We start from the raw sequence: 25,962 nt of genomic DNA, 5'->3' as shown, positions 1-25,962 counted from the left end.
AACCATGAAAGATATTGATCTCCTAACATTCAATTCTAGCCATCAGGTCTTGTCTTACTAAGTATTTGGTAAGTGAATGAAAGCCATTCACCACTAGGAACCCAGAATCTACCCAGCTTCATCTTGCTGGCTGCTTTGTTGATAGCCTTTTTTCACTACCTAGATGAAAAATCTGGATGTGGAATCTGACTAACCCATCTCCCGCATCAGGGAAGATGGAAATCTACTAGGTGAATTTCAGTGAAAACTTTTTTATAATAGTTAGAAAGGATTGAAAAATGAAGATTATAATTAGTAAGTGCAGCTAACAATGTTATTCTTTCATTCAGATCTCTGCAAGATATCTTTTTTAGCAAACAAATTAATAACACCAAATATTAAAATAAACAACTTGGAATCAGACCATCCTAAATTTTTAAAAGCAACAGAGCATATTAAATTACATTACTCTCACTAAAATTTTTTCTTCATAATTTTCTCTCACTATAAGTTTTTATGAGAGTAAAAAGATTTAATTAAAATAAAATGTTTTTAAAAGTTGTTCATTTCTTTGCTCCAGTCTATTTTAGTTTATTTTATAATGTACAGATATTAGCACAGTAATACATATATTAATAAATATATCAATTAATTAATAAATATATGTATACATGTATATCTGTGTGATGTATATATATGCATGCTCAAACATGGTTTTTGCTAAAATGTATTATTAAACGAGTTTCAAAGTAAATGTAATAAAGGATGTGGCTGTAGAACATTGCCCATTATCTTTTTTTAATCTATTTTCTATAAATGTACTTATGTATATGTGTTGAGGGGAGAAAAGAAAAATCCCAGAAGTTAGGTGGGAATATACCAAGCTAGAATTTTTTCCTATTGCAAAAATGGAGATTTGAACCCCAGACTTCAATTCCCAGGAGTCCTTGGTAGCTCCCAGAATTCCCTCTAATCTCCCTGAGTCCTCACCTGGGCGGAGAGCAAAAGGGGTATTTAAACTGGCTGTACACACGGCTCTCTCTCCCTGCTTCCACTTCCAAGCATACATGTCTCTCAAGATGTAGAGTAAGTGAAATTGAATGGGCCTTTTGGCCCTCCTAGGCACGTGCCTTTCTTATTTTGTATTTTCTTTATTTCTTAATCTTTAATAAACCTCATAAAATATAGTACTTTTAGCATAGAAACTAAAATTTAATCTTAACACTATTCATAGTAATTCTGGAATCATGAGCTATATTATACTCTAGATCAAAGCTGTCAACTATTCTGTCCATAGGTCATACTCCCAGTGCTTCCAGAACCAGATAAAAATGTAATTGGAAGTTATTTAAGATAATAGAGAAAAATACAATAGAATATGGATAATGCCTGGTCTTCTAAATTGATATAGGACTTATAGGGATCATAATATACAGTCTAGGAGCCCTCATTTCTATTTGAATTTGAGATCACTGTCCTAGATCAATTCTGAATTTCTGGTAAAAAAATAATAAATAACTTTTTCTTAAAGTAGCCCAACTTTAAAGATTAGAGTGGTGATGGAGAGTGAGGGATGGGATGAGGATAGAGGAGGAGAACCTTGTATATGTAAGAGTTAAATTAATGTTCAATACTTTTAAGTATTATTTTTTTAAGTTTATTATCTGACAAAAATAGAACCACATGACTAAGTTTTTCTATCTGCTCAAAAAGCCCGGTCCACCAAAACCAAGACAGGAAGACCAGAGAGCAAGAGACAAAACTCCACACAATTTATATACTGTATATGTCAGCACATAATGACAGGAAGTGAGTGGAGTGCTAGCAATCATAGTTTGGCTGGGGATTGTAGTTTTTTAGGTTAACAGATTCTAAGTACACCCCAATGGAACATGTAAACATAACCAACTTATAAATTATAATAATTTGGGGATAAAAGGGTAAGAGAACAAAACCAATGATTGCTAGGTGCATTAACAAAAAGCCAACGTTCAAAACAAATGCATCCAACCCCTCACAGTTCAAATTCACTATGACCCAAAGTTCATTCTGCAGTGTGAGGTTTTTGCAGACATTTCCATGTTACCTTCTCCAAGCAGTTCATTTCCTGGATTCTGGGAGGTAGAAAGTTTCTTATCCTAAAATTACTCTCAAACAAGAAAAACTTTTATAAAACTAGAATTTTATGACAATTATACACTCCCCCTGAGGAGGTTATTGACAGACACATGGTTCAACTCAGGATACATTAATTGTTACTAAGGAAACAGCTTTATAAAAACAGTAGTGTAGCAGATAATTCAAGAAAATCTTTTGGGTCTAAAACATCCCCAAGAATCTAGATCATTCTGTTGCAGGTAGATTAAGCTGAAGAGTTTAAAATCTTCCAGAAGCTACTTGGCTTCAAGGGAAATGCTCCATCTTGGGAGCCATTCAGAGGTACCATGCCCCTTAGGAAAACCTTCCCAGGTCCTCTGGTATGAGACTGTAACAGCCATAAAAGACATGTCTTTATATGTCTCATCCATTATATTTTTGTAAATGAGGAGGTGGGAAATAGTGCTATAGCACTTCACTTCAGCTACTAAATGGAACCTTACCTCTTGTTACAAACAACTCAAAGGTACTTTTACAATGGTATCTTCTCCAGTTCAGTCATATGGGGAGGCACAAAAAAAGGACAATGTAATAGCACATATAGCTAATTGTCAAAACCCAGTAACTTAAAATGATTTAGTGTAACAGAACTTAACAAATAAAATAAAATATTAAAACAAGCAATCCCCAAATACAATATATGTGACAGGATACAGGCACTGAATTCAAGTGTTCTTTTTTTTCGAATTCCAGTCCAGAGATTTTTCATAAAACAATGAAGTCTGGGGACAGCTGGGTAGCTCAGTGGATTGAGATCCAGGCCTAGAGATGGGAGGTCCTAGGATCAAATCTGGACTCAGACACTTTCCAGCTGTGTGACCCTGGGCAAGTCATTTGACCCTCATTGCCTAGCCCTTTCCACTCTTCTGCCTTGGAGCCAATAAACAGTATTGACTCCAAGATGGAAGGTAAGGATTTAAGGGAAAAAAAACAATGGAGTCTGAAAAGGCTTAAAATCCACCTCCAGACTTCCACCTCCAGGTTCCTTCCCCTCCCCAGTATCATTATCCATTTAGGTTCCTTTTGTTCACACCTCTGGGATCTCCCATAATGATGGAGAATTCCTTGCTGAACATAGTGTGGAGGAATCCCATATTAGATGTATTGTAGAGACTGGGCAAGCCAGAATGATAAGGGGGTGTAGGGAGATGAATCTCTCCTTAAAAGGACCAGTGTACCCAGGAGTGATAGGAAGAAATGACATCCTAAACCTGGGAGCTGTTTGAGATAGGTAACACACTGCTCATTCATAGAGCGAGTCATGCTTGTAATTATATTTCCTCTTTGTAGTTTGGAAGAGTAGCCTCCTTTTCCCTCCCCCCAAGGGTAAAAATGCCAGGGAGCAACTTGCTTCCCCTGCCATGTGGACAGGGAGTGAAGAGGGTAAAAGCTCTCCTCAGGTAAAAACCCTTTAGGAGCCTAATTATTGCCTAAGGGAAACACACCCAGGCTTCTAAGGCAAGCAGCTAGCAAGTAGTCAGGTGTTGGCAATGTAAGGGATAGAGGGATTTTTGTTTTCCCAGCTTGTTTGGAGAGCTATTCCAAAGACTTCCAGCTTGTGGGCAGCAATCAGCAGCAGTAACAAGCAACAGTGGCAGTAGTAATAGGATCAGGAGCAGCAGAAGCAGGAGTAGGAGCTCAGCTGAGACCACCCAGATAGGGAAGCAGGATCAGCAGGAGCAATGCCAGGAAAACTCTGAAGAGAGTTGGAGGGGGGAAGGGGCAGGAGAAACATGGTTTCTTTTCAAACTAATCTACTCGAAGAGAATTAAGGGTTCTAAATGCCACTTCCGTGGTTGCCATAAAATGGAAGGTTTAAATTAATGTCCAATACTTCAAGTATTTTTTTAAGTTTATTATCTGAAAAAACAGAGTCATGTGACTAAGTTTTTCTACCTGCTCATATGTGTGTGGCATATTAACTTTGATGAGACCCCTGGACTATTGATTGCATATAATGCCACCTGGTGAGTGTAGTCACTCCCTCATTGGTTAATTGATGAAATGATACCCTTACTTTTTATAGGCTTATGGAAGGCAGCACATTAGCTGGTGTGAGCTGCTTTTGCTATTGCAATGCCCCAAATATCACAGGTAATATACCAGTAGAGTGTCATATACAACCTACACCTGTATCTCAGGAGTTAAATTGTGAGGATAATTTTAGCATTGTGATTTAAAATCTAAATTTTAATGGTCACCAGGAGAAATCCCAAATAATAAAATACCCAAGTCAGCTGGAAATTTTATGGTGATTTAATTGATATAATGGAGGAGATTAAGAAGAAGGAAGAAGGAAAGAGAGTAGGATTTCTCCCACCTGACTAGTCCTGGGTGGGAAGATTAGGAGATCTAGAAAGTAAGGTTTTGGAGTGTGAAAGAAGAAGGAATTAGCCTGAACTCGAAAAGGGCTCAGCCAAGATTCCTGAACCCAAATCAGCTCAAGGGCAAACACCGCCAAACCCAGACAAATAACTGCCACCACTCCAAGATGTTGGAACACCTAGCACGCTGCCAGCCAGAGTCGCCTCTCCAGGGAAAGAGGAGGAGAGAGAGGAAGTGACATGCCTTATATAAATGGTTTTACATCACTTTCCTGTGTCTCGTTTTTACAAATGATAGCTTAGCTTGACTTAGGACAGCCCAGGAGTCTGTCCGCTGTTTCTGCACATGTCTGTTGAAGGCCATCTCCTCAGATAACTAAATCTTTGAGTTTGGTGTAGACCTTTTTAATCTTGTCACTCTAAGGAGAGGGAGAAATGTAGAGTTTCCAAGACTTGATTCTGTTATTCCAAGTATCTCCATTGTTACTGATCAGGAAATAGCTAAATCAGATCTTCTAAAGTACAGAGTGATTAGGGTGGAGTAGTTTTAAAATTCACAAAATGGAGAAATCATTGAAATTTTCCTTGAATACTAAAAACAGATACGAATCAGCCATGGTTATGATGGCAGCCAACAATATTCTTTGCTGTTTCTGGCTTTCAAGTTCCTTTTGTAATTCAGTTTGGTACCTGGCAGTCTTCCTCAGCCCAGAACTATATAAGTTAATCTTCATACTTCAGAGGAGCTCAACTCACATGAGTTAAAACCAAGGGCAAATTCCTGTTTCCAAGATTTCTAAACCATTTAAAAACAGCATGGGGAGAAGCATAACAGTGCTCCCTTTGCCACAGTTACAGAGCCCAACTTAAATAGTTTTTCAAAGTTAAAAGAAAAGAAAAAGACTAGAAAATGAACAAATAACAAAAACTCCACACAGAGAAGATCAAAACATAATCTCAGAATAAGATAACAAAGCTAATGTTGATGAATCCAAAGCCTGCAAGAAAAAAAATATTAATTTGTCTGGAACCCAGAAAGAGTGAAGGAGCTCAAAGAGGATTTTAAAATTAAACAAGAGAGGTAGAAGAAAAAGTAGGAAAAGAAATTAGAGTGATACAGGAAAATCATGAAAAAAGGCAATAGGTCAGTAAAGGAAGGAAGCACACACACACACAAACACTGAAGAAATTAATATCTTAAAAAACAATATACAATTAATAAAAAAGGCAGAGGCAGAGTCAAGATCACAGCGTAGAGGCAGCGAAAGTTTAGACCTCTGAAAACCCTTCCTTACCCATTAAAAACCAAATGCTCCTAGGAGACTGAAAACCAAACCTAACAACAGGACAGAGCCAAGGAACCCTCCTACTGGACTCAACTCATAATCCTCCATAAAATCTATTGCTTTAATACTAATTACCTGTTATTATCTTCCAAATAGCATTTAACTAATTAACATATGTTAACTTTTACAAAATATTAGCTGACAAGGTATCTGAATTTGAGAATATTCAGGTTTAAGGGGAAGGAAGGTCCAAGGACCCCTCCCTCACTTAGAGCACTGAGCCTCCAGGGGTGGCTGGAACCTCTGAGCGGGCAAGGGTGCTAGTCTGGAGGGAGTACCTTCTGGGCAAAGCTGTGCCAGGCTCAGGGCTTTGAACACAGGCGGTGGGGAATCAGTTGAAGAAGTGCAGAGCAGGTGGCTTAGTCGCAGTCGAGATACTCCATATTGCTCCCTGCCCCACCCCCACCCCACCCTGCTTTCCAAGGTTTTGGCCTCAGGGCACATCCAGCTCTACAATTTCAACTCCACTGGGTTTAATCTTATCAAGCCTTCAGAGAGCAGAGAAACCCAAACTCCAACACCCCTTCCCCACAGACTGCTCTGAGAGCCTTGCTAAGCTCCAAGGATGAAGGTTGACAGAAAAGCCCAAACCCACAGATGCAACACATAATGAGAGGAGCACACAACTACAGGCGGAAAAGAAGGGGCAAACAACAGAAAAAGAAAAAAGAAATTACAATTGACAGCTTCTATTCAGGCAATGAACAAAGAGCAAATGTAAAAGAGGAAGATCAAGGAACACCAAGTAAAAACACAGAAACTTCAGCAAATTGAACACAGGCTTTGGAAGAACTCAAAATGCAATTCGAAACACAATTAAGAGAGGCTGAAGAAAATTGGGAAAAGAACTTAAAAAGCAAGATAATTCATCTGGAAATAGAAAATAGTGTCTTGAAAGCCAAAATTAATCAGCTTGAAAATGAGGCAAAGGAAATGAAAGATGAGGCAAAGAAAATGAAAGATGGGGCAAGGAAGATGAAAGATGACCTCCAAAGAAAATCAGACCAGAAAGAGAAGGATGACCAAAAAGCCAGGGATGAAATTCAGTCTTTAAAAACCAGAATACAACAATTAGAAGCAAGCAACTTCACAAGGCAGCAGGAAACTATAAAACAAAATCAAAACAATGAAAAAATTAAGGAAAATATGAAGCACATCACTCACAAAACAGAAAATTTAGAAAATCGTTCTAGGAGAGACAAGTTAAGAATCATTGGTCTACCAGAAGACCATGACAAAAGAAAAATCCTGGACATCATCCTACAGGAAATTATCCAAGAAAACTGCCCTGATATTCTTGACCAAGAGGGAAAAGTGGAGATTGGAAGAATCCACAAAACACCTCCTGTACTTAATCCCCAATTGACAACACCCAGGAATGTTATAGCCAAATTCAAGAACTATCAGTCCAAGGAAAAAATATTACAAGCTGCTAAGAAGAAATCATTCAGATACCAAGGAACCACAGTGAGGATAACACAGGATCTGGCTGCATCTACACTGAAGGACCAAAAGGCATGGAATATGATATTCCAGAAAGCAAGGGAAATAGGTCTACAACCAAGAATCAACTACCCAGCAAAACTGACTATATTCTTACAGGGGAAAGTATGGTCATTTATCAAAATAGAATTCCAAGCATTTGTAAAGAAAAGATCAGGCCTGAACATAAAATTTGATGCCCAAACACAAAACTCCAGAGAATCATCAAAAGGTAATTAAGGGGGGGAAATAAAAACAAAACAACAACAACAAAACCCTTCTTTTTTAAGAGACCCAATAAGTTAAAATGATATGTATTCCTATAAGAAAAGAGGACAATGGTAACTCTTGAAAATTATTATCAACAGGATGAAATGCCAAGAAATAATATATAGGTATATGTATGCATAAATATATATATGTGTGTGTGTGTGTAGCTAAAAAAGAGGTTAATACTAAGAGAAATGAGAAAAACAAAATGGGGCAAATTTATATGTCACAAAGAAGCACATGGTGGGAGGGGGGGGAGAACAATACACTGGAAGGGTAAAGGGGTTGGAGATAGGAAATACTCAATTCTTACATGCATTGAAATTGACTCAAAGGAGAAAAACAATCAAATATATTGGGGCAGAAAATTCATTTGCACCCTATAGGGAAGTAGAAAGGTAACAAACAGACTGGTGGGGAGGGAAGCAATACAAGGGAGGGAGGGGGGTAGTTTAAAAATGTAAAGAAAATAAGAGGGGAATAAGAAAGGGGGTAGAAAGGGAAGTAAAATAAGGGTGGGAATTAGGGGTACTGGTTAAAAACAAAACACTGATGTAGAAGGAAATAGTGAAAGAAGAAAGGGCAGGACTTGGAGTGTAAATCAAAATGTTGGGAAATACACAGCTGGTAATCATAACTCTGAATGTGAATGGAATGAACTCACCCATAAAATGCAAGTGAATAGCAGAGTGGATTAGAAACCAAAACCCTGCCATATGCTATCTACAGGAAACACATGTGAGAAAAGTAGACACACATAGGGTAAAAGTAAGAGGATGGAGCCAAATCTATTGGGCATCAACTGATAAAACCATCAGCAAACATCATTTGCAATGGGGATAAACTAGAAGCCTTCCCAATAAAATCAGGAATGAAACAAGGATGCCCATTATCACCTCTATTATTTAACATTGTACTAGAAACACTAGCAGTAGCAATTAGAGAAGGAAAAGAAATTGAAGGAATTAAAATAGGCAATAAAGAGACCAAACTATCACTCTTTATGGATGATATGATGGTCTACTTAAAGAATTCTAAAGAATCAACTAAAAAGCTAGTTGAAATAATCAACAACTTTAGCAAAGTTGCAGGATACAAAATAAACCCATATAAGTCATCAGCATTTCTATATATCTCCAACACATCTCAGCAGCAAAAACTAGAAATTCCATTTAAAATCACCTTAGACAATATAAAATACTTAGGAATCTACCTGTCAAGACAAACAAAGGAACTATATGAACACAACTACAAAACACTTTACACACAGATAAAACTAGATCTAAACAATTGGATAAACATTGATTGCTCATGGGTGGGACGAGCTATCATAATAAAAAAGACAATTCTACCCAAATTAATTTATTTATTTAGTGCCATACCCATTGAACTACCAAAAAAATTCTTTACTGAATTAGAAAAAACCATAAATAATTTCATTTGGAAGAACAAAAGATCAAGGATATTTAGGGAAATAATGGAAAAAATGCAAAGGAAGGGGGCCTTGCAGTACCAGATCTCAAACTATATTATAAAGCAGCTGTCATCAAAACAATATGGTACTGGCTAAGAGACAGAAAGGAGGATCAGTGGAATAGACTTGGGGTAAGTGACCTCAGCAAGACAGTCTATGATAAACCCAAAGATCCCAGCTTTGGGGACAAAAATCCACTGTTTGATAAAAATTGCTGGGAAAATTGGAAGACAGTATGGGAGATATTGGGGTTATATCAACATCTCACACCCTACACCAAGATAAACTCAGAATGGGTGAATGGCTTGAATATAAAGGAGGAAACTATAAGTAAATTAGGTGAACACAGAATAGTATACATGTCAGATCTTTGGGAAAGGAAAGATTTTAAGACCAAGCAAGAGTTAGAAAAAAATCACAAAATGTAAAATCACTAATTTTGATTACATCAAATTTAAAAAGTTTTGTACAAACAAAACTAATGCAACAAAATTATAAGGGAAGCAACAAATTGGGAAATAATCTTCATAACAAAAACCTCTAACAAAAGTTTAATTACTCAAATTTATAAAGAGCTAAATCAATTGTACAAAAAAATCAAGCCATTCTCCATTTGATAAATGGGCAAGGGACATGAATAGGCAATTTTCAGTTAAAGAAATCAAAACTATTAATAAGCACATGAAAAATGTTCTAAATCTCTTATAATCAGAGAAATGCAAATCAAAACAACTCTGAGGTATCACTTTACATCTAGCAGATTGGCTAACATGACAGCAAAGGAAAGTAATGAATGCTGGAGGGATTGTGGCAAAGTTGGGACATTAATGCACTGCTGGTGGACTTGTGAACTGATCCAACCATTTGGATGGGCAATTTGGAACTATGTCCAAAGAGTGGTAAAAGACTGTCTGCCCTTTGATCCAGCCATAGCACTGTTGGGTTTGTACCCCAAAGAGATAATAAGGAAAAAGACATGTACAAGAATATTCATACCTGCACTCTTTGTGGTGGCCAAAAATTGGAAAATGAGGGGATGCCCTTCAATTGGGGAATGGCTGAACAAATTGTGGTATATGTTGGTGATGGAATACTATTGTGCTCAAAGGAATAATAAAGTGGAGGAATTCCATGGGGACTGGAACACCCTTCAGGAAGTGATGCAGAGTGAAAGGAGCAGAACCAGGAGAACATTGTACACAGAGACTGATACACTGTGGTACAATCGAATGTAATGGACTTCTCCATTAGTGGCAATGCAGTGATCCTGAACAACTTGGAGAAAGAACACTATTCACATTCAGAGGAAGAACTGTGGGAGAAGAAACACTGAAGAAAAACAACTGCTTGATTACATGGGTCGAGGGGGATATGGCTGGGGATATAGACTCTAAATGAACATCCTAGTGAAAACATCAACAACATGGAAATAAGTTCTGATCAAGGACACATGTAATACCCAGTGGAATTGAATGTCGGCTATGGGAAGAGTGGGGTGAAGGGAGCTAGGGAAAGAATATGATTCTTGTGACCAAGGAATAGTGTTCTAAATTGACTTTTAAAAAAAGGCACAAAAATCTACTGAAGAGAAAAATTTCTAAAAATGTGGAATTAGTCACATGGAAAAAAGAAGTACAAAGATTCATTGAGGTAAAGAACACTTTTAAAAAGTAGAATGGACCAAATGGAAAAAGAGGTACAAAAGTTCACTCAAGAAATTGTAATAATGAGAATTGAGCAAGGGGAAGCTAATTATTCCATGAGATGTTAAGGAACAATTAAAGTCAAAAGAATGAAAATGTGAACTATCTTAATGATGTAACAAGAATAAGTATACATTCCCCCCAAACTAGAGATATAACCCCCTCCTATACCACTTCATATTCTGGAAAAGGGAAGATTCGTTTTACAATTTAGCTTAGTTCCTACAAAGCATGATTCCAAGTTTCAAGTCCAAAGCTTTTCTGGGGCTTAAGTTTTAGGGAGCCTGGCTTCTCTGGATTCCACTGCTGGGCTGGGAAGAAGCCCCATATCCTGCCTCAAAAGTTTGAGCTCTTCAGTCCTGTGAGAATTCTAGCACATGTACCTAGAACTGAAAAGGGAAAAACAAAAAACAAAAAACAAAACCTTCAGTCCATTTTTCAGGGCCATGGGGTAAAAAAAAGAGAGCAGGGGAAGGTAGCTTTTTCTCCCTTACCAGTTCAGTTCATGGAACCCATGTTATGGGTAAACTCGTATCTTCATCCTCTCCATTTGCTACAAGAAAAAGAGGGTATTCCAGTCCTGTTATTATAAAGATACAGACTGTTGTGGCCATGTAATTAATGGAAAGAAGTTACTCCCACCCACATGTTAGGGAAATTCAGAATGTCTTTTCCTAGTAAGAGGTCCCTGGCATGTGGCTACCTTTAAAAACAAAAACAAAAAAATACCCTTTCCCTTCTCTCTTAGAATGGATATTAAGTATCATTTCCAAGACAGAACTATGGTAAGGGCTAGTCAGTGGGAGCTAAGTGACTTGTCCAAGGTCACACAGTTAGGAAATGTCTGAGGCCAGATTTGAATCCAGGACCTTTTCTCTCCAGGTCTGAATTTCAACCTACTGAGTCACCTAGCTGCCCCACAGGCTGCCTTCTTTTTAGGTGATCTGAGCAGGTACAAAGCAAAGTCATAGTTACAAATAATTTTTTTTAATATAAAAAAAATAATTGCCATTTGTTCATCTATTCTCAGAAAAACAAAGAAAAAGAGGTCACTTGGGCCAGAAGATCCCTACTCAAGCAGCTCACTTAGATAAATTCATGCTCTAATTGCCACATACAAGTAGCTACCACAGATTATGAGGTGCAAGTGGAAATGTTCCTCTCCTGTTTATCCTATAGGAAGTTCTAAAAAGAGTTCCTTCACATGTTCTGAAGAAAAGAAGGAAAGAACAAAATCTTTCTTTCTTTAAAGTCTACTGACTATGAAGCTCTTCCTGCTGCAGTGGCCAATTTTCTTTGAAAGAGGCTTTCCATTATGTCTCTCAAAGAGTATGTGGAATATATTTTATTAAAATATGAGGATTGATTCAACATCCACAAGCACAAGTCCTTCAATTTTAACTTTCTATGCATCACTAGAAACAGCCAGTAGAACCCTACCCATGTTCATCTCTACCCATGTTCCAATAGGAACTTTTGTATGAGAAGATTGGGGAAGGAAGTCCCCAATTACCCTCACCATATGCCCAGAGACTTCAATATTATCCAGTCTAACCCTTCATGGTATTACTTGTACCCCAACTCCAATGATTTTTCCATATACCATGATACTATTTCCAAATACCTTCATGGTAATTTCGATTGTTACTACCTTTATGACTTATGGATGCTGGCCTAATGGGAAGATTTGGGTGAACTGATACAGAAGTAGAACTAGAAAAATAAAATATACCCATGACTACAACATTGTAAGTGGAAAGATCTCTCCACCAAGTCCTTAAAACAAGCACCATGTAATTTTGATGACCAAGATTAATCCCAAAGAAAAGATGAAAAAATGTGGAAGACTATAGATATTGCATATACTGTCAGGCACAATTGATGTATTGGGTACATTAACTGAGTTGATTTTTTTCCTCTTTCTCTTTTATTCTTTGTTACAAAGTATAGCTTGTTGAAAAAGGGACACATTTAGAAGTGAAAAGTCAGGTGAAAACAAAAGATAGCAATGTAAAACCTAAAAAAAAACAAAACTTTCTATAGCCACCAGGGAAAAACCAATCTTGATAATTCAATGGATCAATTATTTTATTAATGCAAGTGTTCATTCCTTCTAATGATGCAGATCACAACCCATCTGTATCATTTCATACCGTGAAAATCATGGTAATATTCTCCTCAATACTTTGTGGGAGGTAGGAGAAACCAGTTGTATAGAATCATTCTCAAGAGCTCTTGACATAGTGTTGCTCCATATCAATGGAGCACATGGGCTACCATTATACCATTAGTTATTCTCTACTCTTGAAAGTTGACTGTCATACTTCTTTTTCTATTTAATACATTTCTTTGATAAACTCTTTTAAGCTGCTGCTTCTGCAGAATTCTTCACTAGAAATATGCTGCAGCAAACTCATTTCAATCATAACTCTCTCTATTGCCCTTGAATGACCTGTGACTTTAATTCTTCTGAGTGTGGTATTCTAAGCTTCACAAACATAACAGCCTCAAAAGAAGAATATTGGTGTGATAAAAATGTTTCAGGGAGAAACTGAAGGACATTAATGCAATGTGTGTTTTCCTAAAGGCAATCCAGTCTATACTTGTCTTCCAAATCTATTCTGGATCTACCTTGCTGTCCATTTATAGCATTGTTAAAAAGTCTCATTTGCTAAATCTTCATCCACATCATACTATCTGTAGTTATCTCCCAGATCTCTGTTTTGAGTTCTTTTCTACACCATCTCATTGTGATCTCATCAGTTCCCATAAGGTCAATTATACTCTTTATGTAGATGATTCCCAAATCTATATAGCCAGCCTGATTTCTCTCCTGAGTTCTAGTCTTACATCACCAACTACCTGCATCTTAAACTTAACATGTTTAAAATAGAACTAATTTCTCTTTTCCCCTCCCCTCCCCTTCCCTCCCCTGCCCTTCTTGAAGAGGATAAATTCCTCCCCTCAATCCTCCCCCTCTTTCACACTTTACTTTTACTGTTGGAGGCATACCATCACTCTCAGCTTCCATGACATCCTTGAGTCTTTACTTTTGCTCCATATATCCAGTCTGTTACCAAAGTTGGCCATTTCCACCTTGACGCTATCTCTTATCTATGTCCCCTTCTTTCCACTCACACAGCTGCTACCTTAGTATATAGATTTTCATAATTTTTTATTGCCTACTTCTTCAGTAAGTTTCTAATTGACCTTCCTGTTTCAAATCTCCCTCCACTCCAATCTACCCTCTACTCTGTTGTTAAATAGGTTATTCTCAAGTATAGGTCTGACCATGGCACCTTCCCACTCAATAAACCCCATTGCCTCCTTATTACCTCTAGGATGGAATCCTCTATTTGACTGAAACTCTTCATAATATGAACTCTTCAAACTTTACTAATCTTCTTACACTTTTCTCCTCTTCATGTATTCTAGGATCCAGCTGTACTGGCTTATTTGCTGTTCTTCAAACCCAATTTAAATATTCAATTCAAGTTCTACCTTTTGATGGTGACTTTTATGAGTGATCCCCCTCAGGCATTAGAACCTTTCCTTGTGAGATTGCCTTTCATTTACTCCGTGTATACCACATATTTTCCTAATGATTTACATGTTGTTTTCCCCATTAGAATATGACTTCCTTGAGTGTAGGAGTTGTTTTTCCTCAGCATCTAATACAGTGCTGGGCACATAGTAAGCTCTTTTAATAAATGCTTGTCTACTGATTATAGATCTATGGGCTGTCATTCTGATTATATTAGTATTATATTTGAAAATTAAGGTAAACTGAGAGACCATGGTCTGAACATGATTGACTTATTAGTTTGGCTAGCATTAACAAATAAATTGGGTCAGTGTTCTCATTCAGTGACCAGATACCCTGAGGTAGGGCTCACTAGCCTTAACATAGATTTGGGAAGTATAAAGTTGGGTAGTTGGTGAGGAAAACACAATTGGTTATGTAATAACTAAATTAAACTTCTGGTTCTTAATTTCCATAGAGTTTATTAATATTTACTAGACAAGAGAAGGCAGAAAGAGAAAAGGCCTATTCTAACGAGACATGTGGATGTTCTCCAAATGGCTCCCTTAGCCACCTTCCTTTCACTGAGTCTGAGAGGATAGAGTCCCCCCCACTTCCTGCATCCCCTACTTTATTTTCTCCCGTTACAACCAGATCAATTTCCCCATCATTTCCGGGTCAAGTGCCTAGGTCACTATCTCATGACCCATGCTGTAGCACAGGGATGCAGGTCAGACCCATTGTGTGATCCTGGGAGGGGGTTCCCTTCACACAATTACAGGGTAGATAGATAGCATCATGGGGGTAGGGACAACGTGATTAGTTATCTGAAAGAAAGTGGACTAATATACCCATGTGGGGCTAGTGACCACCTTTCTCTAACAATTAAGGAATGTTGTTTTATGAGATTCATAAGCCTCTTGCAGGTCTTTTTAGTAGATCTGAGTAAGCACTCTCCTTGGCTCCTAGAAGGATTTATTAAGGAGATAAGAATCAAGGACAAGCAAGGATGGATAATATACCTTTGGGGGAGGATAACTAGTTAACTTGTAGCTTTAAACTAACTCAGAGGAAAGACTATTCCTCAGCTTAACTTGGGGATGGAGAAATGAGGTTTCAGTCAAATGGAGCAGTAATAATAGGGTTAATTACAGAATAGAATCAATAAATGATACTGAGTAAGTTTTATTTCCTCTAGTTTGAACAATAGATATTTATTCATTTTCTTGTGGTTTTTTCCCCCTATGTAGATAATTAGGTCAACTTCTTGTGAAGGACTGTGAATCTCCTTCAGTTAACTTGGCCATATTCTGAGACCTCATTCAATTAGCATCATGTCATCCACCAACAAAAGCATTTGCAGGACCTCATTGTCTACAGGTAATCTAGTACCTGGAACATAGTATGCTCTCAATAAACTGTTGATTTACTTATTAGTAAGTTGATACATATAGCTGATCCGGTAATGACTTCCACAAGCATGTCATTTCCCATCAAAATATGATCAATTCCATTTATTTGCATTGTTATTTAGTACTCACTTTGTCCAATACCTAATGATTCTTTACTCAAAGAGAGCATGATCTGTTTCAGCCTTCTATGTAGTCTTCATTTCTTTGACCCACCTCATTCCTTATCCATCATTTTCCAATATATTTCTCTCTACTATCTTTACAGGCAAAGTTTCTGAGTCAAGACTATATTGATTTTTTTAAATTCCCATTTTTTAAAATTGTTGCCTTCTGTCTTAGAATTGATATTAAGTATCAGTTCCAAAGTGGAAGAGTGGTAAGGATTAGGCAATTGGGTTTAAATGGTCACATAGTTAGGAAGTATATAAAGTCAAATTTGAACCCAGAACCTCCTATCTCTAGGCCTGGCTCTTTATCCACTGAGCTACTTAAATGCCTTCTATATATTTTTTAATTTGGAGTCTTATTAGATTCTTAAATAAAGTTTTCTAGTTTTTCATGCTCTGTAATATATATTGACCTGTAAATTTAAATTATTTTTATGGTAATCTTTTTGCAAATCCTTACCATAAGAATTGCAATATATCTGGACTAATTATCCCCCTTTAAATAATGTTTCTTATTGCCTTTGGATATACAATAAACCAACTTCAGAAATTTCTTTATTTACTTTTACAAGTACAACTTAGGAACCACCTTCCATTTAGCTACAATTTCTTACTATCTTTTGGTTATGTCTAGGGTGAGAATGCCAAGATCGATACAATTCATATTCCACTAGGATTATATTCCTTCGTTGATCATTCACCAATCCTATCACATTTAAAGTACCAGTAGACAATTAAAGTTAATGTATAGATTAAAGAGTGTGTGATTCTTAGCATTCTCTACTTGCTTTTCCATAATTCTTGATGCGGTCACTGCAGAAGATAAAGAAGGCTATGGAGGCTTGAGGGACATTTTGCAATTTTTTTTGTTTCATAAGTTGCCTTAGTCAAAGAATTCACCACCAAGTGTCCATTTTATTGGTGATAAGACTCTTGGGTACTTAGGCTAATCCTCAGAAAACAGACCATCTATTGCTGGAATTGTACTCAAATCCTTTCCAGCATGGTAAAAAATTCCAAAGCTCACATTCCACTGGCTTTTTTTTTCAAGTTTTCAAGAACCTTAAGTCTAGCATTTTTAATACTAAAGAAAGTTAACATTAGGCATAGCTAGGCATCTACACTATTCTTTAGGCTAACACATTTTAAAAATATATCAATTGAGATCTTGTAGTATTCCAACCATGGAACATAATAAGATTGTAGGATCATAGACTTCAAATTAGAAAGGATTGTTAGAGGCACATAGTCCCTTCCTTTTATTCTGCAGATGAGAAAATTGAGGAATAGAGAAGTTCAGTAATTTCTATAAGATGATCCTTTGTATTCTGAACTGTAGTATCTAAGGGATAATATGAGCAATGATGGATGGAAGCTACCCCCCCACAAAAAAGTGGAATTCTTATGATATAATCATGAAGAAGCTCAGTGAGCACAAAAAGAGCTAACACCAAGATCATAGTAAATCCATGAAGCTGGAAAGTCCTCTAGTCCAACAATCTCACTTTATTTTATTATACTTTATTTGTCTATATTTTTTGATGTAGTTCTAGCATGCAGGATTTGATTTTGTTTTCTTACCTATTCTATCGTTTTCTTATGTTTAATTGTTTTATTTGATCTATTCACATTTTAGACAATTATTGCTAGTTGGTTTTCTTCCATCTTTCTTTTAAAATGGCTTTTATCTTCTTTTTCAGGAAGCATTTTGCCTCTAGGATTCATTTTGCTTACATGACTTTAATGTTAATATAGTGCCATATTGGATCAATAGGTGAATAGGATTCTGGGAATTATAGATTTTCCTTGGCCCGGAAAGAGGATGAACTATAATAAAATCCATGCTGGAGGAGGGTCCAGGAGCACAGAAAATCTGGAATATGTTTCTGCATCTAAAGGATGGAGAAGAGATATAGCTGCCAGAGCAGAGGAGCCAGAATAGCAAATTGAAGATGGTACATCTGATAACTGGCCATCAGTATAAACAGCTGTATCCTTACACACCCAATGCTCTGCTTATGAAAGAATACACTTGGAAAGAAACCTGTTTCTGCCTTCCCCAAGATATGACTGAGGCATGATGAATTTCTTTACTCCCTAGTTTTTCCAGTTTTATTCCTGTCTGGAAAAAGGCATTGTTTATTTTAAAGGATTTTCTTATTCTTTTTATTCTCTTTGCTTGCTATTTGTACTTTAACAATGTAATAGATAAAGATAAGGTGATTTTAATTACATCATGTATGAATGTCTTGGAGATGGGGAAACCTCTGCTATTTAGATATAAAGGAAATTTTGCAAGTCAGGGATTTTCATTCCTAGCAAAAAGTCATTAGATAATTTTCTCTCTAACTGGGGGCTTGAGCTATTAAAATTTTATTAATAACCAGTATTAATCTGTATATTTTTAAAAATTCTTAACTAGTAGAAGAATCCATGTGGATCCAGGCCATTGCCCTTGGGCTAAAAATTGCAAGCTTATCTAATATCTCCAGCAGCTTTAAACAAAGGCAGCTTGGGAAATTTCCATCCCTCCCTTTTGTGGAAGAAAACCCTTTACTCTGCATTTTAGGCAGAAGCCTGCCAATTTTTATGAATTTAGATTATTATAATCTAAGCATTTCTGTTTAGGGTGTAAGAGGACTATAGAGGGACAGGGACCTTATGACACCAGAAATTTCCCTCATATACACAAGCCATTTTACAGGTATAGTTTTATCATTCTCTGGCAAATATGAAACTCCACAATGATAAACCATAATTATAGCACTGAGGGCAATGTTGAGAAAACATTTTCTACATCAAATAGAACAATAATCAATTAACTTTCAGCATACCCTTAGAGAATCATTTTCCTAAAACTATTCAATCCTTTGATCCCACCTTTTAGGGAATTCTTTTCTAGTTGGTCCAAAGGTAAACCTCAGAATTGCTTCCATTAATTGAAGTAATCATTTTTTTTCTTTTTGTCTCATAATTATCACAAGGTCACAGTCAAGGTGGATCATTGAAGGCCCCGTAGCCCTAGCCTGGTCAGTACTGTAATTATTTCTTTTTATAAAAAGGCTTCTCAAACTGATAAAAAAAAAAGGCTTCTCTTTCATATTAGTCCAGAGGATTTGGACCAGAATAATTTTTAAAATTTTGTTTTTAATTTCATGCAAAACATACTTCCATATTGATCATTGTTGTAAGAGTACACTCATTGAACACCCTAATGCAAATACCAACAACATGGAAATGGGTTCGGATCTAGAACATATAATACCCAGTGGAATTGCGCATTGGCTATGGGAGGGGTGGGAGGGGTGGTGGGAGGAGGGGAGGAAAAGAAAATGATCTTTGTTTCCAATGAATAATGTTTGAAAATGACCAAATAAAATAATGTTTAAAAGTAAAAAAAAAAACAAACATAGTACACTCACACATAATCAAAACCTCCAAACCCTAAATATGCTGATGTGAAAAATATTATGCTTTGATCTGCATCTATCCTATTCCAACAGTTCTTTCTCTATAGGTGGAGAGCATTCCCCATCATAAGTCTTTCAGGATTGTCCCAGATCATTGCATTGCTGAGAGTAGTCAAGTTTTCACAGTTGATCATCAGACAGTATCGCTGTTATTGTATACAATGTTCTCCTGGTTCTGCTTATTTCATTCGGCATCATAAACTAGAATAATTTTTAAGAATTATTTAATATTTCTTTTTTTTAAAGAAAGTGATTTTAGTCTATTTTCAAATTTTTTAAACCCTTGCCTTCTATCTTAGAATCAATATTGTGTAATGGTTCCAAGGCAGAAGAATGGTAACATGTGGGCAATAGGAGCTAAATGACTTGCCCAGAGTTACACAGCTAGGAAATATCTGAAGCCAGACTCTAACCCAGGTACTTCCATCTCTAGGCCTGGCTCTCAATCCATTAAATCTCCTAACTGCTCCCTTATTTTTACATTCTTGAGAAAGAGGAAAGGGAAGAGAGAGAGAGGTATGACCAAAGGCAAGTTAAGGTCCTAAACCAAGCCCTATGGAAAGATATAGGAAGGTAGAGAATTTCTTCTCTCTTTTCTGAAAGAAAGGAGGAAAGCCATCATTAAATAAACTCTGTCCCCTATCCTCATCAGCTTTCACTGATTTCACTTATCTGTTCCCATAGATTCTGCTTCTACAGGAGGCCTAACTCCCATTTACCTGCTCTGTACCAAATTCCTTGGATTTACCTAAAATTGTTCATTTCTCTTTCTAGTATTCATCTTCTTGAATTCCCCTTTTATTAATCCCCCCTTCCAAGTCCATTTAAATATGTGGCTGGAAATTGTCACTCTCTTCTCATGCCCATTCTCAGTTTAAATATCATTCTTCTCTAACTCCCTATTGTTACTGCTTTTGTGTGTGGCACCTTTTTCTAAGAAATTTTCATTTCATATTCTTCCTTGTTTCTGTTCCTTTATAGTCTATTTTGAAGTCTGTTTTCTCACTTATGGGCTATACCTTCATCTAATTCTTTTCTTTTCTCTCTCTAATCTCTCTAATTATCATAATCTCATTAATCTAATTAGAGGTAGAGGACTTCTCAGATTTGAGCTCCCTCCTCTGACTTATTTCTATATTATTGCTTCTATTGATCTTATTCCATCCTCCCTTCAGGATGTTTCAATTGACTCCTTATGGGAGTCATCCTGAGTTTTACTTCAATGATGAGAACTCTTCCCTGACCATCTTTCCTTTATATGTATTTAGCTTCCTCTATTAGAATGTAAACTTCTTTAGAATGAGGATTGTATCCATTTTTATATTTGTATCTTCTGAACTTGGCACAGAGTAACTTCTTTTTTTAACCCTTATCTTCTATCTTAAAATTGATACTAAGTATGTGTTTCAAGACAGAAGAATGGTAAGATAGGTAATTGGGGTTAAATGATTTGCTCAGGGTCACATAGCTGGGAATTGTCTGAAATCTAATTTGAACCCAGGACCTACTGTCTCCACATCTGGTTCTCTATCCTCTGAGCCACCTACATCTCCCAACACATAGTAACTTCTTAAAAAATACTTTTTCATTAATTCACAAACTGTATAGGTAAAGATATAAAGATTTTTCCTATCATTGTCATTTCTGAATATTTGGGATCATGTCACATAAATGTGTACACCTACATATATACATACATATCTGTATGTATATATGTGTGTACACTAGTGTAATCTTAGGCGGAATGAATAGAAATATTCAAATTATAGGATACGGGATATGATTCAACTTTTTTCTCTGTCTGAAAACTGTTCAGACCCCACTTAGAAGATTACATATATTAAATTCTGGGCACCAGAGGGACACTAACAAAGGGAGACTATCCTGGAGAGGGCCAGATAGAATTGGGAGATACAAATAACAGTCTTTGAGGTATATTTGGCACAGTAAAATAATTAATATCCATAATAATGCTACTGTGAAGAAAAGGAAATATTGTTCCTGTGTACTCTGTTTAAGAGGGCAAGGAAAAGTACTGGAGCAGAGAAAGATCTCCATCCAAAATGGTTGAGGATTGTTTTGTTTTGTTTTGTTTTACATTTTGTCAGTTAGATGAATAAGGTTGTAGAAACAGGCTACTGCATCCAGTCCTTAAGAACCAGAGTTACCTCCAAAGGACCTTGGTTAACCTTGACCTTCTCTCTTTGTGAACCTTTGCTCTTGGTCTGACTCCTGTGCTGATGATATTCAGCAAAAGGCAATGCTATAGGGCAAGAGATCTTGGATCCATTCCCCCTAAGGTCAACAAGTGATCCTGTGAAGACAGGTTTCAGTTCCTTGCCTGGAGAGGTGAAAGACTCAGAGTGCAGACTGACACAAACTCACACACACACAAACACACATATATGCATACACACATTAATTATTGCAAATATGGAAATTTGTTTTGCTTGAATAAATATGTTTGTAATGGGGTTTTGTTTTTCTTTTTTTTTTTAGAAGCAAATCTTTACTACATATATAATAGGCAACAAAATGAAGTGAACAGAACTAGGAGAACAATTTATGCAACAACTTTTTAAAAATTTATAAAGAACAATTAAGAAAGATTTAACACGAATCAATACAATGCCAGTCAGATTTCAGAGGACGGCTGATAAAACATGCTGCTCAGCTTCTAGAAGCAATTAACAAAAGGTGCAGAATGAGGCACATTTTCAGATATGGTCAACATGAGAATTTGTTTTGCTTGACTATGTCTATTTTACAGAAGGATTTTGTTGTTTTTTTCTTTCAATCTGGGGGACTTAGTGGAAAGTTGAAAGGAGGAATAATGATAGAGTTACCAAAATTAAAAAAAAAAACAACAACTATGAAAAGAAGGTCACTGAAGTACTTTTTAAATGTACACAAGAAAACAGGAGTGGAAAACATAGATAAGCAGGATAACTGTGAAAATAACATGCTGAGATTTTTTTTTTTTTTGCATACTTAGGGAAGCCAGTTAGAGATGGCACTGATTAGTATATATGTACAAATTCCTTTTCTGGTCTGCTTTGTGTATAGAAATGCACCTTTTATTTGGTTTTTATTAATTTCTTAATAAAAAAAAAAGGGAAAGGGTAAAAAAGGAATTATAGGTGGTAGAAGGCAGTGTAGGACCTTAGAAAGAATGAGAGGACTATGAAGCCCTAGGGCCAAGAGTATGAGTTCTGGCCCTTCAGCTGCCACCTGGATGATGTTAGTTAGGCCTCAGTTTGTTCAGCACTGGATAAACAAGATGGTCCTCTCCAGCTCAGAATCCTTGATTTTAATGTAGTGAGTGGCCCAACAGTGATGGGAACCGAAGGTAAGATTACTGAACTAAATCTCCTATACAAACTCTGAATTCTAGATATAACCTCAAATTCAAAGAGACAAAGACAGGCAGACAGAGGCAGAGCATGAGCAAGAGCAAGAAAGAGAAGAGAAGAGAAGAGAGAGAGAGAGAGAGAGAGAGAGAGAGAGAGAGAGAGAGAGAGAGAGAGAGAGAGAGAGAGAGAGAGACCCCATTATATGAATGATAAGCCAGGAGAATTAAGAATCCTATGCAATGTGGCATATAAATCTATAACTAGGAATTTTTTTGGCCAGTGCAAAGGACAACCTGACCATAGATACAATTGCATTGGGAGAAGTAGCAATACAATTCTGTCTCTATATGGATTTTGGGGAAAGTAGATTTCATGAGCAATTAAAGAACCCTAGACATATTGTCCTGGGGTTGTTTGATGTTATAGTTGGCATGGGCCAGAGGAAGACAATGAAATGAGGTGCAAAGATGGTGGCTGTCACCACAGAGAGGAAACAGGGACCAAAACGTACAATATAGGAATGAGAAGGTTCTTGGCAAAGGCTGGAGTGCACCTAATAATGTGCAAAATAAATACACATTTGCCTGAAAAGTTGCAAATATAATCAAAAGGGCTTTAAGATGTAAAAAGGAAGGAGAAAGGGAAAACTGACCACAGAGAACTAATGAACTTAGTATGATAGAGAGTGGTAGCTACAACACAGAATAATATAGAAAAGAGGGCTAATAATTTATGGGAAACTATATATAAGGCCTCAGATGTCTATATATAAATATTCCAAATATAGATAATAAACAGGAAGAGTAGAGGTACTATTGCAAAGAGGAGATGTTGACCTCATAGGCATCACTGAGACATGGTTGGATAGTTCTTATGACTGGAATTTAGCTCTGGAAGTATATACTTTATTCAAAAAGAAGAAATTAGATAAAGAGATATAGAGAAGTACTGCATATTGTTTACATATTCATGAGAAAAATCTGAAATTTGTGGGAAGAAACACGACGGATTCAATCAAGGTAAACACAAAAGTAATATTGTTATAGGAATACATTTCAGATCACCTTGGCAGGAGGTATGAGATGAGGAAATTGGAAAATAGATCACAAACCAGGCATAAGAGCATGATATTATATTTATAAAAGACTTAAACTATCTGGACATCTTCTGGCTCTGCAAAAAAAAAAAAGCACAGCATCTGATAAATGACAATAATAACTTAATAATAATAATAATAATAGAAGCTAGCGTTTATATAGCACTTTGTTTACATGGTGCTTTATGAATATTATCTTATTTTATCCTCACAACATCCCTTGGAAGTAGATGCCATTATTATCTTCATTTCACTAATAGTAGACATATTAATAGACAAGCAGAGATTAACTGAGTCCAGGATCACCTGACTAGTACATGTCTGAGGATGGATTCAGATTCCTGAGTTTCCTGACTCTAGCAGCACTCTATCTGCTGAGCAGTCTTCTTGTTATTCAATCATATCTGACTTGTTATGATTAATCCATGAATTAGACTGCCCATGGAATTTTCTTGGCAGAGATACTGGAGTAATTTGCCATTTCCTTCTCCAGTGGATTAAGGCAAACAGAGGGTGAATGACTTGCCCAAAATCACACAGCTAGTAAGTATCTGAGCTTGGATTTGACCTCAGGTCTTCCTGATTCCAGGCCCAGAGATCCATCCACTAAGTGATCTAAGTGGCTGTGCAGTTTAAATATATAAAGATAGAGGAAATGACAAAGGGAACTGTTTGGACCTGATCAAGAAAAACTGATTGCTGGAAGAAAAAGAAGAGGGATCTTGGGAGCAAGTAGCCATTCCACCTTAAGTTATTTAAGAAAGACAGGAAATTAGATTGGTTAATATGACAAAAAGGGGAAATAACAAATGTTGGAGAGGGATGCAGTAAAATTGAGACATTAATAAGACTGTTGGTGGAATTATGATCTGATCCAATCATTCTAGGGAGCAATTTGGAACTATGTTCAAAGGACTCTAAAACTCTACATACCCTCTGTTCCATCAATACCATTACTTGGATTGTATCTCAAAGAGATTTTATTTTATTTTAATCCTTACCTTCTGACTTAGAATCAATTGCCCAGGGTCACACAACTAGTAAGTGTCTGAGGCTAGATTTGAACCTAGGACCTCCTATCTCCAGGCCTGGCTCTCAATCCACTGAGATATCTAGCGGCCCTCTCAAAGAGATTTTTTTAAAGGGTAAAGGACCTACTTGCACAAAAATATTTATTCCAGTTCTTTTTTGTGGTAGCAAAGAATTGGAAATTGAGGGGTTGTCTATCAATTAGGGAATGACCAAACAAATTGTGGTATATGATTATAATGTGAATCTATTGTGCTATAAAAAATGACAAGCATGATGATTTCAGAAAAATCTGGGAAGACACGTGAATGGATGCAAAGTGAAGTAAGCAGAACCAGAAGAACAGTGTGACAGGGACAGCAATATTTCTTGATGAACAACTATGACTAACCTAGTGGTTCAGCAATGTAGCGATCCAAATGAATCCCAGAGAATCATGATAAAAAATGCCATCTACCCTCTGAGAAAGAACTGATGGAATCTGAATGCAGCCTGAGATACACTTTCTTTTTTCTTTTCTTTCCTTCCTTCCTCCCTTCCTCCCTCCCTCCTTCTTCTTCCTTCCTCCCTCCCTCCCTCCCTCCCTCCCTTCTTTCTTTCTTTCTTTCTTTCTTTCTTTCTTTCTTTCTTTCTTTCTTTCTTTCTTTCTTTCTTTCTTTCTTTCTTTCTTTCTTTCTTTCTTTCTTTCTTTCTTTCTTTCTTTCTTTCTTTCTTTCTTTCTTTCTTTCTTTCTTTCTTTCTTTCTTTCTTTCTTTCTTTCTTTCTTTCTTTCTTTCTTTCTTTCTTTCTTTCTTTCTTCCCCTTCCTCTCTACCTCCCCCCTCTCCTCCTCCTCTTCCTTGTCCTCATCCTCACTTCCTTCCTTCTTCTATCTCTTCCACAAAATGGATAATATGGGGAAATGTTTTACTGCTTATACATATAAAATCTATAACAGATTTTTTACTGTTTCAGGGAGGAGGAAGAGCAGGGTGGAATGAGGGAGGGAGGATCAGAAGAAGAGAGGGAATTTGGAACTCAAAACTTTTAAAAATGAATGTTAAAAATCATTTTACAGGTAATGGTGGGGATAAAATGGGGGATAAAATATTATTTTAAAAAAAAAGGAAGAGAGGAAAGCCATGAATGACATATACCCTAGATTTGGGAAGACGATATTCTAATGGTTTAAGAGAATG

Source organism: Monodelphis domestica, chromosome 2 (genome assembly GCF_027887165.1).
Source record: "Monodelphis domestica isolate mMonDom1 chromosome 2, mMonDom1.pri, whole genome shotgun sequence".
Classification (NCBI taxonomy): Eukaryota; Metazoa; Chordata; class Mammalia; order Didelphimorphia; family Didelphidae; genus Monodelphis; species Monodelphis domestica.
This window is presented reverse-complemented; position numbering follows the sequence as displayed.